The 19599-nt window shown below is 37.5% G+C and overlaps 3 long non-coding RNA genes across 3 annotated transcripts in view; 1 reads left to right on the forward strand and 2 right to left on the reverse strand.

The window, feature by feature from the left end:
• The window catches only part of LOC115413626 (uncharacterized), an 86574-nt gene that overhangs the window by 51550 nt on the left and 15425 nt on the right, over positions 1-19599 (reverse strand). The gene's annotated exons all lie outside the window — the stretch shown is intronic.
• LOC115413627 (uncharacterized) lies at positions 2601-6500 on the forward strand. Its single transcript, XR_003934493.1, has 3 exons — positions 2601-2661; positions 3112-3206; positions 6457-6500. It is a non-coding gene; the product is annotated as an uncharacterized LOC115413627 (long non-coding RNA).
• On the reverse strand, positions 11094-12354 carry LOC115413629 (uncharacterized). Its single transcript, XR_003934495.1, has 3 exons — positions 12243-12354; positions 12097-12150; positions 11094-11297 (listed from the first exon to the last, which is right to left on the reverse strand). It is a non-coding gene; the product is annotated as an uncharacterized LOC115413629 (long non-coding RNA).

The following is a 19599-nucleotide window of genomic DNA, read 5'->3' on the forward strand; positions in this document are numbered from 1 at the left end:
TGTTTTAGTGTAAATACAGTAAAATGCCATGAAAATTTTTACATTTACAAAGAGAAAAATTTGGAGTTGTGAGTATTTATAGGTTATTATGATGGTATTTTACTGATCCGACCCACTTGAGATTAAATTGATCTGTATGTGGAACCTAAACCAAAATGATTAATATCTTAGTGTAATTTTTGCTTTTCACAAATTCATCCCAGGGGCCAGACTGGACCCTTTGGTGGACCGGATTTGGCCCCCGGGCCACATGTTTGACACCTGTACTCTAGACCTTTAATTCTCTGTTGGTCAGTTAGTCATTGAAACTAGACCTTGGACAGATGAAGGGGATCTTGTTTCCAGTCTTTGTGCTGTGTTACACTAACCAACTTCTGCTTGTAGTTACAAATTTAGACAAATTCTTTGTGGTATCTAACACTGCAACAATATATCAGCCTTACAAGTTGAACCATGACCTCATAGCGCTACTGTATTTAACATCCATCACATCATATGCTGTTTTAGGTTCTTTTTTGCAGAATGAAACCGTTATACAACCTCTTAATCTATTTTGGGATGGAATGAAGTGAATCGTTGGAACGGTTCCCCTCACTGTGTTTTCCATTCAGATTTGTGTGTTTGTGTATGTTGGACTGAGCCCCTAACGCTCCAAGAGTTCATGCAGAAAGCAGGGATAATTCCTCAATGTGTCACACCCTGTTTCCTTTCACATTACAGAAGAGATAAGTGACCCATGCATTCAGTATATGTTTAACAACTGCAGCAGCATTGATCATCCCAACACTCAGGACGGACGTTGACCTTAACCTGGTCGAACGTTACCGTTTAGGCAGAAAAAAAAAACAGTCTGCTCATTTCCGTGGCTTGTTTTTGAACATAAGTACAGTCATTATTTCAGGTTTGAATTGCATCCCACATTAGTCTCACCACATTTTTCTGAAATGGTCTGAGATCTGACCCTGTTCTGGAATTCCATGCCACACAAGTATTTGTACTGTTTTAAACCAAATGTCATCCAGGGTACTGATGAGTCAAATGAGTAAAAGTAGTCGACGGTTTGAATCAAGGTTGTAATAGTTTTGGATTTTTCATTATAGTTTAGTTTTATTTAGTTTGGACTTTTTTTTCTCTAATTCAGTTAGTTTTAATTAGTTTTTAGAGCAGCTTTACTAGTTTTATTAGTTTTCGTTATTTTCTAAATGCTTAGTTTTAGTTTAGTTTTTGTTTTTTTTTTATATCGTTTCTCTTCTTCACCGTCATATTCAAATAAATCCCAGACAGGACTCTGCTGCTTTCTCCCAACTTTAGTCTCCATGTTTCCAGGTAGAGTGGGGACCAGAAGACGACTGTAAACGACAAGCGACGAGAAGTGATGGACTGTTAAATATCATATGGTGCCAGCAGCTAAAATTGCTTGAGGGAAATAAATCGATTTCATTTCAATCCGACATTGACAAAGACGAAAACGAAGGGAATTTTATCCATAATTTTTACACGTTTTAGTTCGTTTTGTAAGCACACAATACAGTTTCAGTTAGTTATCGTTTTTTTTTCTTTTAATTCTAGTTTTTATTTATTTCAGTTAACGAAAATGTTTTTACAATTTAGTTTTCGTCATTTCGTTAGTTTTCGTTGACGATAATAACCTTGGTTTGAATAACCTACATTGTGCCTGTTGACTTACTTACCTGTGTCTTTTTTTGTGATGTTGTGTGTAATTGCACATGTATATGCCTGAATGACCGTATTAAGCTGCTTACGTTGACAGTATAAAGCAGTGGTTCCAACCTTTTTTGGCTCATGACTCCATTTTAACATCACAATTTTCTGGCAACCCCAGACATTCAAAACTGAGACTTTTTTTTGCTAAAATAAATTTTTGGTGGATCATGTAATAGTTTGCTATACTATGTTGCAAATAAATGTTAGTTTTAGAGGACATTTAGTCTATAATGTATATTATTGTGGACGGAGGCAGTAAATCCGGGTGTAGATTACTGCACAAAGGAAGAATTGGATTTTCCTTGGTCAGGATATGTACAGTCAGTCCAGCTGTGATTTACAAGGAGGACAATTAATGCTGAACAAACAAGAACTGAAACTATGAATTATAAAAGAGCTGCAGCATCTGAAACCAACCACAGTGAACATTTGACACATAAACAGAACCACAGTGCTGCAGTTTCACACCCACAGTTTGTCATGTCTGTTATGGATTAGGATTGTCTCTCTCAAATCACCATATATATTTTTTTATTACTAAGTTTTTATTTATATTTTTTATCAATTACTAAGTTTCAGGCGACCCCATTTGAATTCTATGCAACCCCAAAGTTGAAAAACACTGATATATGATCTGAAATGGTCAGTGTCTGTGTTGTGTTTTTGTATATTGTACTATGATTCACTCTTGAGCCACATTTGGAGACTGTAAACTGAATGGCTCATTGTGGGATAAATAAAGTAAAAAAAAAAAAAAAAAAAAAAAAGAGGAAGAAGAAGATGATTAAAAAAAAATACCCTCTACATGACATGTGTTTCTACATAACACCATGTTATGTAGAAACTCAGGTCATGATGACACTCCTGTTATTCATCATTTCCTGGCCTTTACATCAGATGTTGCTCTCTCCGACCTGAACAAACAGCTTTAATTTGGTCGTTGCGTGCAGATTCTTGCACCTATTGCTCTTGTAACACGGGGACAGGGCTCAAAAGTCTGTTAACCTCAACTCACCTCTGAAACATTAAACTCCCTGGTTCCTCCCACTTTTATAACCCTCCTGATGGGTTTTTCTGCAGATGGACCCTGCAGATAAAGACAGGCTTTATCAGAGTTTATGAGGCAAGAAGACGACAGATTCCTCAGGGACACTCAATCCACTTTTCTCCCATAAGTACCACGCCCAAACTATGTTCTCAGACTTATCTTGTTGTCTAAAGAATCTGGTCAGCATAGATGGACTGAGACATGAACTGACCCCGAAGTGACCTCGCAACACTTGACACTTCTGATCCTTCGACTACAGTATCAGTCTTGTGGTTACGTAGCAGGATGTCCAAGGCTGGAGGGGGAAGTTAATTTTGTTTTTGGGGGTTTTTTTGCAGCTGAGAGGGTGACGTCGCTGGGCAAGGACTGGCACAGGCCCTGTCTGAAGTGTGAGAAGTGCAGCAAGACCCTTTCACCAGGTTCACATGCGGAGGTGAGGTACCAGTCAGCTCAACGACTATGTTTCCACACTAGTTATCATCATCATCATCTTTATTTGCAGACTTGGGAGTCCTTTTAAAAACAAACAAACAAACAAACAATCAACAAACAGAATACATTTAAAAACACAGACAAAACATCATCAATATTTTTAAAGACAACTGTACCGGTGTCTCCACAGGGATGACTGGTATCGCACTGAACTATGTTTGTTTTTTTTAATTTATTTAATTTATTTATTTATTTAAACTTTATTTAAATATCAATTTACAAACTTTGTCAAACATTTAGCATATAACACAATGAATACAAGAGAATACAGATATAAAAACAAAATACAATCATAAAATCAATATATGCATGAAATACATTTTCAATAATTCATATACAAAAATAAATAATAAATAAATAAATACATACATACATACATAATGCATGCATAATAATTTTCTTACCTAAAATTTCATCAAATGTCAGAGGAAACATTAAATAACTTATCATAACTATCAAGGAATGTCTTATTTTTTTATTATTAACAAGGGTTAATGATTTGTGAAGTGAATTAAATTCAATTAAAAAATGAGGAAAGGTTGGTTTGGAGGCTGAAAATTTTTGTTTATGAATAAAATATTTACTCACTAAAATAAAAAAAATTAACTAAATATTGGAGACCATTTGTCCTTATTTCATAATAACATATAACATCTTTCAGGGAAAAACAGTATGATATGTAACTTGGGTGAAGATATGAGAACACAGGTTAGACCAAAATTGCTTTGAACTATGACCGGGATTTGTCCAAAACCCTAATGATGGAATTCTGAGAATCGTTCCATCGACAGATGCATTTGTACATTAAGTTTTCTCATGATATAGTATTCCACTGTTCTGTATGATAATATTCTGTGGTTTATGACACCATGTTTGATTTGGATTAGACATCTAGCCATCTAAAGGGAGCATTTCATGAGCGCTGTATGTGTGCTACGTAGATATTCTTTCCATTTGATGGGGTTTGTACATGTATACAGTGCATTTGGCCCATTTGGACACAAACAGTAAAGACAAATCCTCTCTGATAGAGATGCATTACTTCAAATAAAAGTGGATATCTCTGGTCTGAAGGAGAAATCCGCCTGCCTGTTTAAACATTATGACAGAGAATAACAACAGCTTAATGGATTTGAGTAAATATGGAAAATCGGACTTCTTAAAAAGGTCTTGAAGGAATGAAAGGGAGAGGCTGAGTTCACAAAGTGGAATGTCAACACCATGTTACCACTCTGACAGGAAGTTTGTCATCTTTCCACAATATGGAATATTCTTGAAGCCATGAAATAATCTTGGATGTAAACCATGGGCATAGAACACAAGTGTCAAACATGCGGTCCCAGGGCCCAAATCTGGCCCACCAAAGGGTCCAGTCCGGCCCTGGGGAATGAATGTGAATGCAAAAATTACACAAAGATGTTAACAATCCTTTTAGTTCAGGTTCCACATTCAAATCAATCAGTCTCAGGTAGGTCATAATAACCGATAAATACTCACAACTCCAAATGTTTCTCTTTGTAAATGTAATGTTTTCATGTATTTGCACTAAAACAAAGTATAATATTGAAAAAACTATCTGAATAACCTGAACAAATATGAAAAGAACAACCTGAAATGTCTTAAGAGAAGTAAGCGCAATTTTAGTAATATTCTGTCTGTTATTAAATATTTTTGTTGTGTTTGTAGATCCCCTGTGATCTGTAAGTTCTAATGTACATGTGTAAATGATAAACTGAAGCAGAATAGTGTTAAAATTACACATTTTTTTTCAGTTTGTTCATATTATTCACATTGTTGAGAGGATAGTTTGTAGATGCAAACATCTTCATAATGTAATTTTACTTTTTTCGCTCTAAAACATGGAGAAAAGTTTGGGAGTTGACATTATTCTGCATTATTCTGTTATTCTTTTACTGGTTTGGCCCACTGCAGATCAAATTTAGCTGAATGTGGAACTGAACTAACACTGAGTTTGACAGCCCTGGCATAGAATCTGCATTCCATTAAAATCTACAAATAACTTATTTAATCATGTCAGTGGTGTCATGTCTTTATTAAGGTTCATTTAAAGTTCTATAAGTTCATATAAACTGTGGCTACTTCATCAGATGAAATCACATAATGTCACTAAATGTATATTGAACAGAACTTTGTATGTGACTTCATTTGCACAGATAATTTCTGCCTGGTCCTCTACTGGTTGACCTGAAAATAGCTATTCTCAGGATCCTCTGCTACCTTTTGTGCTTTTGTCCATTGGAAGATTAGGGATAACAAATCTTAGGCTACATTTGTTTCAAATTTCATGTCTACATCAAATATGGGGATCATGTTACATATGTGGTAGTGTCCTTTGGAGTCATATGAGGATACTATTTTTCCTAGAGATATTGTGGATGATAGTTAATTAAGCAGTTACAAACACAACTCAGTCCAGTTGAACTCATCCAGTTGAGCTGAATTAAATTTTGTAATGGTTATCATCACGACTTTAAGTGACAGTAAAGCAACAAAGAGCTATCTTTCAACCAACTCACTGTTTTTAACTAAAAAAAAGTCCAAAGCCAATAAAAGTAAAAATAAAAGTAAAGTCTTTTAACCCTTTCATGCATTGTGGTCACTCCAGTGGACAGTTCTTCTCCAGCTGTTCTCTTGTATATTCATAGGTTTTGTTGTTATAGTTCCACATGAGCCAACACAGTGGACACTTATGCAACATCCCATAATACACTGCAATTCATACCATTAACTATAACTTTGCTGTTCTTGATAACCTGATCTGCACTAACATGTTTAAGTGTAATCAGTTGTTATTTATTAGACAAAAAGAGTTGTTTTTGCATATTATATGAGGTAATAACTAGCATTAGAGTATGTTAAAATGTGAGAAAACATTAAATTTGCAGCCTTAAAGATGGTTTTATTTCATTGTTTTCATTTTACTTTCTGATATTGGGTTTTAAATACATATTTCTTTACTTAAAAAATTAAATGCATGGACATTTTTGTAACTCCATGAAAAAAAGACTTGATCACAATTTTTTTTTTTTGTATGCCTAAGGCGGAATAAAAACACTCCAGAAAAAAACATCTTGACTAAGGTTCTAATAATTCATGCATGAAAGGGTTAAAGACAGATATCTAATTTTCCTTGGGTGTTTCTAATGTTTCTAAACATTTGCCTTTTACAGCATGACGGCAAGCCTACTGTCACACCCCTGCTACGGTGCAATGTTTGGACCTAAAGGTACGTTTCCACTGGTTGGACTTCCCCACAGTGAAAACTGTCGTATCTACACTCCACTGATGGGCGTGTCACAGGACGATGGTGACGGCTGATCCACCTTTGGTTGGAACACTTCAACTGATAACACTGAGGCTGTAAATATGTGTATGGAAGCACACAATTACAGGGTGGGAAGCAAAATTTACAATATTTTGAGGCAGGGATTGAAAGACAGTGTATGACCCAATTAGTTTACTGAAAGTCATGAGAATTTATTTGCCACAAGAAATTGACATAATAGAAAATGTTTTTATTCTATGTGTCCTCCTTCTTCTCAATAACTGCCTTCACACGCTTCCTGAAACTTGCGCAAGTGTTCCTCAAATATTCAGGTGACAATTTCTCCATTCTTCTTTAATAGTATCTTCCAGACTTTCTGGTAATAGTTTTGCTCATAGTCATTCTCTTCTTTCCATTCTAAACAGTCTTTATGGACACTCCAACTATTTTGAAATCTCCTTTGGTGTGACAAGTGCATTCAGCAAATCACACACTGACGTTTGTTTCCTGATTACTCATAGGGCAAAAGTTTCTGAAAAGGTATGGATAATAGTGTTAGGTATGATTATGACATCAATATATGTTTGGTTCAAACAATTGACGTAGTGCCTGCTGAGAAAAAACAACTAAATGTTCATTGTAAATTTTGCTTCCCCACCCTGTACATAATGGGAGTAGCACACTGAGGATTGTTTGTTAGATAATATCTTTTAACCTTTAATGAGAAGAAAAACTTATGTGCCACATTTCAAAAGTCAAGGTTTGACTGACATGTTGATCCAGTCAGATCCAGTTCCATGTGATGTGAATGATTCCATGGGGATTCCTTTCAACCTTTTTTTTTTTTTTTAGGATTTGGACGTGGTGGAACGGAGAGCCATACATTTAAATAGACAGGTATCATTCCAACATTGTACAGTCACCTTATCTTTTGATTCTGTTTGTTTATGGGCTCTATTTTCATGAGATTTGCGAATCCAAACACAGACAGCTGCTGACTGTAAACACGTCTATCCCTGTACTTTGCTCATCTGATCTATGTTGTTCTTCTTCATTGTCCATTCAGGTCCTATGATTTACTTTCCAGACAACGTCACAACCAAAGAAGTCACCAAGCTCACAATTAAAACCAGCAAACAAATTGACTGACATGAATCATTTTGTGTGCATATGTTTATGAGGTTTTTTTTTCATTCTGCAGATGATTGTTTATCTGCATGAATAATCATTTTGTCTTTCCTGAAGGTGGCTATTTCTGATTAAACACATTTTCAATTTGTCTCAGTGTTCTTTTGTGTTCCCTTTTATTCATCCTGCAGCAGTTTTGTGTCTTGTAACTTTTGTTTAATGAAATCTAAAGTCCTCAAATCTCAAATGGTAATTTTCAACATTCTGTCTCCAAAAAAATAGAAATGTTCTTATACTAAATTAAATATAAATTCTACACATTTCAGTCACTTTAACAACAGACTACTATGTTTAATGGTAGAACATTTTATCCCACAAGATTGAATGGTCACAAGAACACTAATCTACTAAATTTTGAGGAAGAACAGTTTGTTTGTTTTTTCTTCAGAGACGTGTTGCATTTTTAAAAAGGTTTTAAGGGCCAAAGAAGTTATAAGATTTTCACCTGATCAGTGATGTAGCATTGATCTTGCATAAATTTATTCATACATTTTCCACAATCTTGAACATTAAATTTGAAATGATATGAACTGCAACTACGAATTTTCACTAGTAATGTCATAAAAATAAAGTAGTCAGGCTAATGGAATTAACAGAGCATTACACACTCTATGTAATTTTTTTAAAAAAAAGTTCAGAATTGTTTGTCAGGGTGTGTAAAGTTCTTATAATAAAATGTAAAAAGAAATACAATTCTAAACAAAGAGATGAAAGAAAGGAGTGGAAAAACAGATAAATGGGACTGGGATGTTGGGTAGGGAGGGAGGAGTTGGAAGCCTTTTAAAGCTTCAGAAAAATGAATGCATTCTTTCATAATTACTTGAATATTCTCAGTCAATTTTCATCATTTTTCAGACATATAAAACTGTTCTATAGCTATTTTTTGTTTCCACTCAGTCATTGTTCACACAGATTTACATAAATAGAAATAGCTCAAACAAATGAATGCATGGGAAATACATAATAGTCTTATTTTTGCAAGAAAGACACCTTTATAATGACCATATAACAGAAAAATTCAACATGACATAGTGACTGTAAAATTAGTGAAGTAAATGTATTTTCTCATTTGTATAATAGTTAAATATACTTTTCTAAACTGTTTTTTTTTAAACTGTTTCATTAAGTAAATGAGTATTTACCACTTCCGTACATTGATTTTGTGTTTGTGTTTATCCGATAGAGGATACTGGCTTATTTTCAATACGTGTAGATCTACATGTACATATGTTGCCATGGTAATGTCATACACGCCTTTGAGTCTATGTATACAATAATTATAGCCTTATACCTTACCACTCTTGATACAGGGGCTTACATCATATATTTGTCCACTCTGGGTGAGTGGGTTTATCAAAAGCTCAAACCTCCCAGGTGCATTGTGGGTAAAGACCACACCCAGCCCTTGAACAGCTGAGCTCAGTCTGAGTCTGTGCAGATCCACCACACAGGCCTGTTTCCTCTTCAGGTCTTTTTAGGACGCCCAACATTAGCTCTGCTCAGCCAACCTTACCGTCCATGAATCACACAGCAGCCGCCAAAACTCAGCCGTGCCTCTCTTCCTCGCCATGGCAACAGACAGAAACAAGCCCCAACAGACACCCACCGGCATGTGCCCCGTCCATCTGGCTGTCACCCTTCTGTGCAACAAAGACGCTCACTGTCAGAGGGAAATCTGCACCGAGGCCACTAACACTGAGCAACTGATGAGGAAAAGAGCATTTCAGCATTTTCTTTAAATTGGCTGGAAAATGACATCCAAATACAAGCAGTAGGCCTACAGTTTACTCTGTTTCAAGGCTACTTTTTCACTGTCATCAGTTTTGGCTGTTTAAGCACTTACTTTACTATTTCCCCAAATAAATACTTCATCGTGCAGCAGAAATGTAGGTAAATACGAGTATTAAAAACTGCAAAAGAAATGTTAGAAATAGAAATAAAATACCAACTCAACTACATATTCAGATGCTCTAATAAATCTGCACTGTGTAGGAAGTGGTGTGACAGGAAATAAGAATGTTTCCCCCTCCTCTGCATTCTGTTTTTGAGCTGTAGACATTCTACCCATGAAGGGAGGTTTGAGCAACTCCCAGTTGTTTTCAGTCAAGTAGGAAGCACACACACACACACACGCGCACACACACACACATACGGGTTTATGTGGTTTAGCCAGACAATTTCTCCAAACAGGCCCAGTGGTGGTTTAGGTGGACTACCCTTTCCCAGGGTCCTACAGCTATAGGAGTTGCATTGAAACACTTTAAAAATTCTGAAAAAAATTTAGGTCACTTTAGCTTTCACATACACCCTACAGAACTGGATACACACCACCCTAACTTTATTGTGGTTTAGGCAGACATTTCTCTTTTTGACAAATATGTGGTTTACACAGACTAAAAAAAACCCCATCAGGACTTTAAAGGGACAATGATGTCACTTGTCAATCACCCCTCATTAACATAAACACACAATGACCTGACAAACATTATCAGGACTTTAAAGGGACAATGATGTCATTTTTAAATCACCCTTTATTAACATATAGGGGTTGGACAAAATAATGGAAACACCTTAAAACATCAACAAAATATAATTTAATATGGTGTAGGTCCACCTTTTGCGGCAATTACAGCCTCAGTTCTCCGAGGTATTGATTCATACAACTTGTGAATTGTTTCCAAAGGAATTTTAAGCCATTCTTCAGTTAGAATACCCTCCAACTCTTTTAGAGACGATGGCGGTGGAAATCGACGTCTTACTTGAATCTCTAAAACTGACCATAAATGCTCAATAATGTTGAGGTCTGGGGACTGTGCCGGCCATACGAGATGCTCAACTTCATTAGAATGTTCCTCATGCCCATTCTTTAACAATTCTAGCTGTATGGATTGGGGCATTATCATCTTGAGGTGAAGGTGTTTCCATTATTTTGTCCAACCCCTGTATAAAAACACACTGACCTGACGGCACCATGCATTAAAGGACAGGACATTTATATTTATTCATGTACTATATAGATCTAAAACATCAGTAAAATGCAGTGGTGACACTGACCAACAGCCTAATACAGCAAAAAAAACACAAGGGCCTTTTAATTCCTTTTAACTCAAACATTTTATCACCTCCAGTATTTAAGGATGACTTTACATTTCTGCTGCTTCACAGCAAAACTGAGCAGCATTCTGCTATACAAACATAAGACTTTGTAACATGACAAAACAAAATAACAACTTAAATGGCTCCATACAGTTGGTTTGGACTAATCTATCTCCAAGTGTTAAGAATAACACAAAAGGCTGACAGCGAATTTAAGCTTTTTTTTCTCTGACTGCCTCTTTGCAGCTATTCCTCAGTTTCTAACAAAGTCCCTAATATTTTGCACTGTTCTTTGAGCTAGCACAGGGCCTTCTACCAGCTTGCATTGACTACATTCATTTTTGGTGGCCAGTTTTCCTTTTTGAATGTGATCTCTGAAATGTCACAATACTGCAGCAACCTCAGCCTTCAACCACACTTTCTTTGGCACTCTTCTATGCTGGTCTTCACAAGCATCTTGTCCTAGAAGATATGCAAAATAGAAAATAAATAACACACAAACCCAAAAAATTGTGTTAGTTAGTTTGAGTCAATAAAGTTAAGTTAAAACTATTGCTAAGGCTGACAAGAAATTGTCTCCTTGAGGAAACAATAATTCAGTTAAGGTTTCCAACTGATTGCTCACTTGATGTGATTCCAACAACTAGACAGGTTTTTTTTTTGCATTACATCAAAAATCTCCAATAGCACAGTAGTAGTAGTGCTAAATTACTAATATGCATCACATTAATTATCATTGCTTATTCATAGACAAGGAAATTTAAGCTTGAGAGTTTTTGTGCATCACTGCTCTCATCTGTCCTGGTTCACCAACACTGGTCTGAACCTGGGACACTGATAAGTAACTGCAACACCCAGGCTTGAAAGTTACAACACCAGCAAGATAAACAAGATGAACTCAGAATGCCTGATTCGTATAAAAGAAAAAAAATTAGTGTATAGTGATGTGTGTCAAACCTGTGGTCGTGATCTATCTGTAGTAGTGAACCAAACTAAAGCAAAGTGAAGACAACGCACAAATACCAAAAACTGAAATTCCTTGAATGACACTTCAGCTTGTCTCCAAAGAGAACAAACCCCCATACATAGCCAATGCTAAAATGCCCCACTTTACAACAGAAATAAAAATGTTTCACAGCCTGGAAAAAAAATTTTGTTTGATCTCTATAGCTAATTTCCCTGCCCATGACAACGATACGGCGTTTAATTTTCACAAAAAATTTCACAATTCACTTTTTGCTTTATAGTCAACTTGGCTTACCTTCAGAGGGAGGAACAGTCTCAGTTACTGTCGATGACACTGACAGTACAGACCCTGATGAACAGATAATTTGACAAGAGTATTTGTTTTGCACGGAAAATAACACATTTTATTGACAGAAACAAATATAATGTGAGGTAGCTTACCAAAATCTTCCATGTCATGAACTTGCTCTTTGATTGTAGCGTCAGTATCCATAGGCTCCACAGTTCCACATTCTGTTGCTGTGACTGCCGCGCTGCAGTCATCAGATTCGCTTCCACTGGCTTCAGCGTCACTGAACACAGTCTCATCTGGCAAGAGGCGTAAGTGAAACTCATATGAATAGATGGACATAAAAACAACTGAAAATGTGCAAAATAAATGATTTAACACAGCCACAGTAAAGTAAAAATTTAAACTAGCTGCTCTGAGATGCAGCAGTGATGTTTATATCAGGGGTGTAACGATACACGTATTTGTATTGAGCTGTTTGGTACATAGCTTTCAGTTTGGTACACATTACAAACCAAATGTTACATTAAACAAATCTTATAATATATGGAAAACAAAATATATAGCTCACAGTGTATTTAAAATGAAGTTCTCACTGCACTCAACCTGCCAAACCACAACCAAAACACTATACCATGTTACTCCGATAAGACACACTGGGATGCAGCTTTGCTAAGCTACTGCCAGCTAGCCGCAAGATAGTAACACTATTACCAGGCCAGAACAAGATCCTCTGATAACCTACAGATCTGGTGTTTGGTGCCACATCAGTGTCAGTTTTGTTGTAAATTATGAGGCCGATGGTGAGAGAGTGGTGGATAAAAACATTCCCAACTGAAGAACGAACCACTGCAAGGCTACAGACTTTCCTTAGTGGCTAACCTGGTATGAGCTGCTGCACGGTGAACGACTCATGTCAGGAGTCGGACCTAGAGCACACACGCATCCTGAACCAGGAAATGAAACCCACTGTGGGTGACAGCTTCTGGTTCAGCAGCTGACAGCGATGAACATTAGCCCAAAGCAGCAGTGTGTAGTAAATGCCAGCGCACCAATTTGGCCAGAACGACAGAGAGGTACGTTAGTGACGGCTGTTCAGCTTGTGTTTATATGATTGTAGCATTAAACACAGATGTTCATTCATGTATTTATCAGACTAAAAGAGCTCAGAGAGCTCTGGGGACATGACAAATTCACCGCTGACACACGGTGGGCAACAGAAACGACAAAAAGAAAAAAGGAGGCCAAATTACATTTTTTAAATGTAAATAATAAAGTCAAGGACATTTCTGTTTGGCTGTACCGAAAACATACCAAACGGTGACACCACTGAATCATACTGAACCAGCCCGTGAACTGTGTGTACCGTTACACCCTAGATCAGGGCTCTCAAACTCATTTACTTTCAGGTGCCACGTTCAGCCCAATTTCATCTCAAGTGGGTCAGACCTGTAAAATAACTGCATGATAACTTATAAATAATGACACCTCAAATTTTTTGTCTTTGTTTTAGTGCAAAAAAACCCCAATTCAATTGTGAAAATACTTTTATAAACTATCCAAACAAAAAAGAAGTAAAGAACCTGAAAAAACTGAAATTTCTTGAGAAAAATAAGTGCAATTTTAACAATATTCTGCCTCAACTTATCATTTACACATGTGCATTGTGGATCGGATCTACAAAGACACTGTTGTTCATCCATCAGTCTTAATGATGACCTTGACTTCAGTTTTGTGGGTCCTGCAGTGGCTTGTCAGCCCTGTTTTTGCCCTGAAGTATCTGCCACAAAGACCTGTCAACTTTGAGTGACCTCAGAGCATCCTGTGGTGCCTTGTTCTCCTGTCTATTTTCATAGTCCTTCCATCTTTATTGTGCCCTTACTCCTACTTCTGAAAATGCCACTACAGTAGTGAAGACAACACATAGGAAGCCACAGTCAAAGAATTGGGTCAATCTTCCTCAACACAGGTCATCTGTCACTAACTCCTGTTGTAAAAAGGGTTTCCTCTACTAAAGTTCGTCTTCTCAGATTTATTTAACAAAATACAAAAAATAGAGAATAAAATACATCTGAACTTAAGCACACAGTCCAAACACAGCCAGAAAAACTGTGAGCTCCTCTGGGCTCTAATGTCACATACCCCCCAGGCTCATAGCACCCCCCAGCTCACCTGAGCATCTTAAAGCTACAAGGTCTTATATTTATCCTTAGCAACTTGTCTATACATTGACATGAAGTAACTAAAATGCCATGAGCATGCAAATTATAAAGCAAATATTATATTACAATCATTTAACACCCTTTTAAATGCAATTAAATGATGAACTTTTTAATCACTAATTAATAACAGAACTGAACTGAAAAATGAAAATCTGTGAAAATCTTTATATTACAACACTGAACACTGACAATTACAGAGTCTGACAAAGTTTAAACACACAACTAAATACTCAAGAGTTACATAACTTTCCTTTATACAAAAGTGTATAACGTCACTAGAGACCTGTCGATAGACATATTAATTTTGATTATTTATGTTATTTGTCAGTTAGTCCTTTCAGCCCTAATTATTTTTCTTGATATACAGAACTTCAAGCCACTCCTTTGAACTAGATCAGACTACACTTGTCAAGATCTGTTTGTTTTTTATTGGCGGTCACAAAGGTTTAGTTGAAAAACCATCCTGAGTCTGAAATGCCACCTAATGATTTTCTTTTAACTCTTACAGAATGGACTTTGAACAATAATATATTCATTTTTATGGATAAGGTTTTTCAGGACAGACAAAAGGATGTGCAATGGGTGATTGCTATTCCCCATCTTATGCAGGACTCTACCTAGGTAAATGGGAAGAAGATTTTGTGTTTAATCAGGAAAAGAACAGCTTTTTTAAAGCACATTGTCTGGTGGGGACGTTACATTGATGACGTACGCTGTTTTGGTCAGGGTCAGAGGCAGAACTTAAAGCTTTCCATGGCTTCCTTAATAACATTAACCCAAACATTAAGTTGTCATTGGACTACAGTAAAGATAGCATTCATTTTCTGGACCTCACTATTTATGAAGACAATTTAGTGATGTTACACACATCCATTTTCAGAAAACCCACTGACAGAAACACTGTTCTACATGCCAATAGCTTTCATCCCAAATGGCTTAAGAAAACATCCCTTATGGCCAGTTTCAGAGGGTGCGACCAAGATGCAGATTTTGTGAGTAAATCAGGGGAGATGTTTGCACGGTTTCAGGCAAGGGGCTACAAGAATGCCACATTACAAGAAGCTTACACAAGAGCTAAACATCTGGACAGACACACCTTACTAGAAAGGAATCCCCCTAAACAAACACAAAACAGAAGAGTATTTGTCACTACGTATAGTACAGAAGTGGACCAAGTCAAAAGAATAATTAATAAAAACTGGGACATCATTCAGAGTGACAAACAACTCAGATGAATTTTTCCACAGCCTCCACTCATCACCTTTAGGAGATGTCCTACACTGCAGGACAAACTGGTCCACAGCGATCTCCAACCTAGCACTCCATCATGGCTGGGTCAGAAACCTAAAGGGAGCTACAAATGCGGCCACTGCAACCACTGTACAAATGTCATACAGACCAAAACTTTCATGGACTCTACATCACATAAACAATACACAATCATTTTATTAACTGTAAAACAACATTCATCATTTGCAGACTGGAATGTCCGACCTGCAAAGTGTTCTACATCGGCCGGACAAAAAGACGTTTACAGGACAGACTGTCAGAACACAAATATGCAATAAGAACTGGAAACACAAACTACCCGATGGCAAAACACTACCTGGAACTCCACAACAGTAACCCATCTACACTACAAGCTATTGGCATCGACCCACATTCCATTCTCCTTAAGAAAGGGGGACAGGCAAAAGACATTAAACCAACGGGAAGCTCTCTGGATTTTAAACTCCAAGCCACTGGACCCCCTGGACTGAATGAAGAGTTGGACTTTTCTGTTTTCCTTATAATGTATTATCTGTCTCTTGTTTTAAAGACTTTACACTGGTTTCAATCTTAATATGTAAATTTTGCACTGTTTTTTATTCATGTATACTGTAAATATTTCTCTTTGACCTGCAGTGACACCATCTGCTGGCCTTTTCCATGTGGACACCCTCTGCAGGCCATTCCCTTCATGCCCAGCTGGCAGGTTCCTATTGGTTAAACACTACTATATAGGAACCTACACTTTTTCAGGCTCCTGTTTGACTTCCTGATGAAGGCTTGAAGCTGAAACGCGTTGAAGTTTTTTAGGTCTAGATATGACCATGCCATGATAATAAAGGCATTTGAATGTTGAAAGAGAGTGCCTTGGATTCTTCTTCCAGTGTGATAAATACTTTTTGAATCCCTTTTTCCAAAGAGCACCTCGAACAAACTCTTTTTGGTCCGAGAAGCATTCCTTCCCAAACATTTTTTGAATTAACATTCATTCATGCTGTATTTTTGGGTAAAATTATACCTTAATTGACGACATTGATCTTATACTTAATCAGAGTTAAATTAGTAGGATAACACCTATGGAAATGTTTTAAAGATACCTCTGTCACTTTATTGGAAATAAAAAACGTCCTTGGGTAATAACCATACCTTTTCCCATTCCACATCAGAATATGAATTACTCCAAAAAAAGATGGAAGGTGGCTTACAGATTGTATCCCTTTGAATCCCTTCTCTAATGCATTTATTATTAGTTTTTTTACTCAAGAATGGATCTAAATTTCCTGTGTATAATTCTGATTGTGCAATTTGAGGGCTAATGGTTGTTGAAGGACTAATAGTAGAGATAGCAAAGTTTTTAAACCTGAAGGGATAGCATCAAGCAACCCTGGTTCTACAGAGCCACTATCCTGCATGCTTTAGATGTTTCCCTGTTCCAGCACACCTGACGGTCGTTATCAGGCTTCTGCAGAGTTTGATGATAGGCTTATCATTTGAATCAGCTGTGTTGGGAGAGGGACACATCTAAAACATGCAGGATAGTGGCTCTCTTGGACCAGGGTTGCTGACCCCTGGTCTACGTCACGGCACAGCAACCTTACCTCCGGAAAAACGGAGAATTGACCCGCCAGCTCAACAGTAGGGACGAGACCTCACTGTGGCCTGTGGCTTACTTCCGGTGCCTGTGGTTCACTATTTCTGGCAGGGCCAGACTGAGACTCATTTTCAGCCCTGGAGTTTCATACCTCAAACCGGCCCACTTTAGATCACGACCAATTATTATTAAAATCATGTCATTCTAACCTTACATGTTAGGTCTACGCACTGTTCTGCAAAGCTTGAGACAAACAGAGCAGTAGAGACACTGATGTTTTTTAAAGTAAGTCAGCCACTTGCGGTTTGTTCCAACTTTGCTATTAAAAAACTTTTGGTACAGTGATATTAGGGGTTTGACGAGGATGATACGAAAAAAATGTATGTGTATCCTGTGACTGAGGGTGAGCAAAGTAATCAAAGCTAACAACAGACTCATCTTCATCTGTCTCCTTTGTGCCTAGTGGTTCAGGGTTGTGCTGCTGAGCTGCTCCTCTGTCATCAGTAGACTCTGCTCTCCCTTTCACACTTCCTCCAGTTTCTCTAGACTCGCCTGCACCTGTATCACAATAAAAAATTATATCGACAGACATTTGGACTTACTTAACCAATTCAGATATTTACATTGGCAAAATATGCAGGCTTGTTTAATATTTCTTTATGCTGTTGCCTATCAGTTGTGGGCTTTGTGTATTTACTGTCTCACTTTTAATGATAAAAAATAAAGTCGGTCAGGACTATGGTTTGGGTAGGGAAAGTGGTTTAACTGGAACTAATGCTTGTTCACACAGTCTGTTCCAACAGCTCACCTTTTCCTTCCATCCTGACAGGAACAATCCCCTCATCACTACTGGCTCCTGGCTCTGCTTCTGACACTAAAGCACAGTTTAAAAATGCTCAGAATTCTCAGCACAAATCTTCTATTTTCAAAGCCTTGGTGTCAGTTTCATTCATGTAGTGCTGAATCCTGGAGCATCTCAGAGCACCTTTCATACTGAACAGGCCTACACCATACTCTTCATTGGAGCCTATTATTCTAATAATCTTCCCTCTATGAGCAGTCCTACCTGCCCACTCTGGACTTGTGGGCTCATGGCTGGTGTCTGCTTTCTGACTCTGAGGAGCTAAAAGACAAAGTTTCCCAGTTCTGTGGCGTCGCATCATACTATTATTTAAAATGCATAACGTTATGTTCCACGCCACAATGCCACACAAGTCACTGACTCAATAATTAACTAACTTGAAAGGTGGTTTACCCGGTTCATCGTCCTCATTAGTTGTTTCCAACCAGGAGGTCGTTTTTGTGAAAAAGTTGCCGATTTTGTCACATTTGGCTGCATTTGCTTCCAGAGCTTTCCTCTTTTTAATTCTTGTCTTCTCCACACCACCCTTGCTCTTTCTATTATCCATGTTTCAAACAGCAAACACAGCTGACCATCCACAGCCTACAGAGCACAGATGGTATATGCTCCACAGCTACAGTATAGAGCTACTAACCATATGCAAGGACAGATTACACTAGGTCACGGTACATCTGCAAAAAAGAGGAAGAGAAAAAAAAAAAAAAAAGCAGTTTGCTAGTAGAGGGGGTGGAGGCCCAGGAACAGCAGCAGCAGCTTACGTGATCAACCCAGTACTATGACTGAACACCCCCCCCCCCCCCCCCCCCCCCCAAGAGTATGGAGTATGGTGCTGATCCATCCTGCTTATGTTATGCCAATACATACATGAAGAATGTCACACGTCACTTTTTAAATCAACAGTTTACTAATAATAAGCATTTTTGTAAAGAAATAATTCTATATTGTTCTTTCCTCTTTAGTCTGATGATGAACTATCCAATAAATAATTGTGATCCTAGTTTTTGCACAGGGATCATTAGTGTAAACGCTGACATGGCTGCAGAGCATCAGTATGATGGGATCCACAATAACCATGTCACATCCGTCCACTGACACATTTAGCGTTTTTGTGTCAGCTGGTATTGTTTTAGATCCACAATACTAACATTTATGAAGAAGAGCACAATTAGCAATAGGAAGTCTATAAGTTTATTCCTAATAAAGTACTGGTACTGACCAGAGCGTCATGGGTAATGTCACATCTGTCCACCAGCAAAAGTTTTCACATACACCTGTTATTAAAATCCAATATTTATGAAAATATAGGTTGCACTGTCAAAGAATATCAGTAGTCTGTGCACAAATGGATTAGCATTATTTCAACACAGTTCTATGCATTTCTTACAACTTTCTTTTGACAAAAATGCAGTAGGGACGAGATCTCACTGTGGCACCACTGCCAGAGGTGCCGGTGCCTGTGGTTCACTGTTTCTGGTGCCAGTGGTTTATTTCCAGTGGCTGTGGTACGGCTGCCACTGTTCTATTGGTAAAGAGCAGTTTACAATGGCAGGCGCATCATACGACTA

Source organism: Sphaeramia orbicularis, chromosome 22 (genome assembly GCF_902148855.1).
Source record: "Sphaeramia orbicularis chromosome 22, fSphaOr1.1, whole genome shotgun sequence".
Classification (NCBI taxonomy): Eukaryota; Metazoa; Chordata; class Actinopteri; order Kurtiformes; family Apogonidae; genus Sphaeramia; species Sphaeramia orbicularis.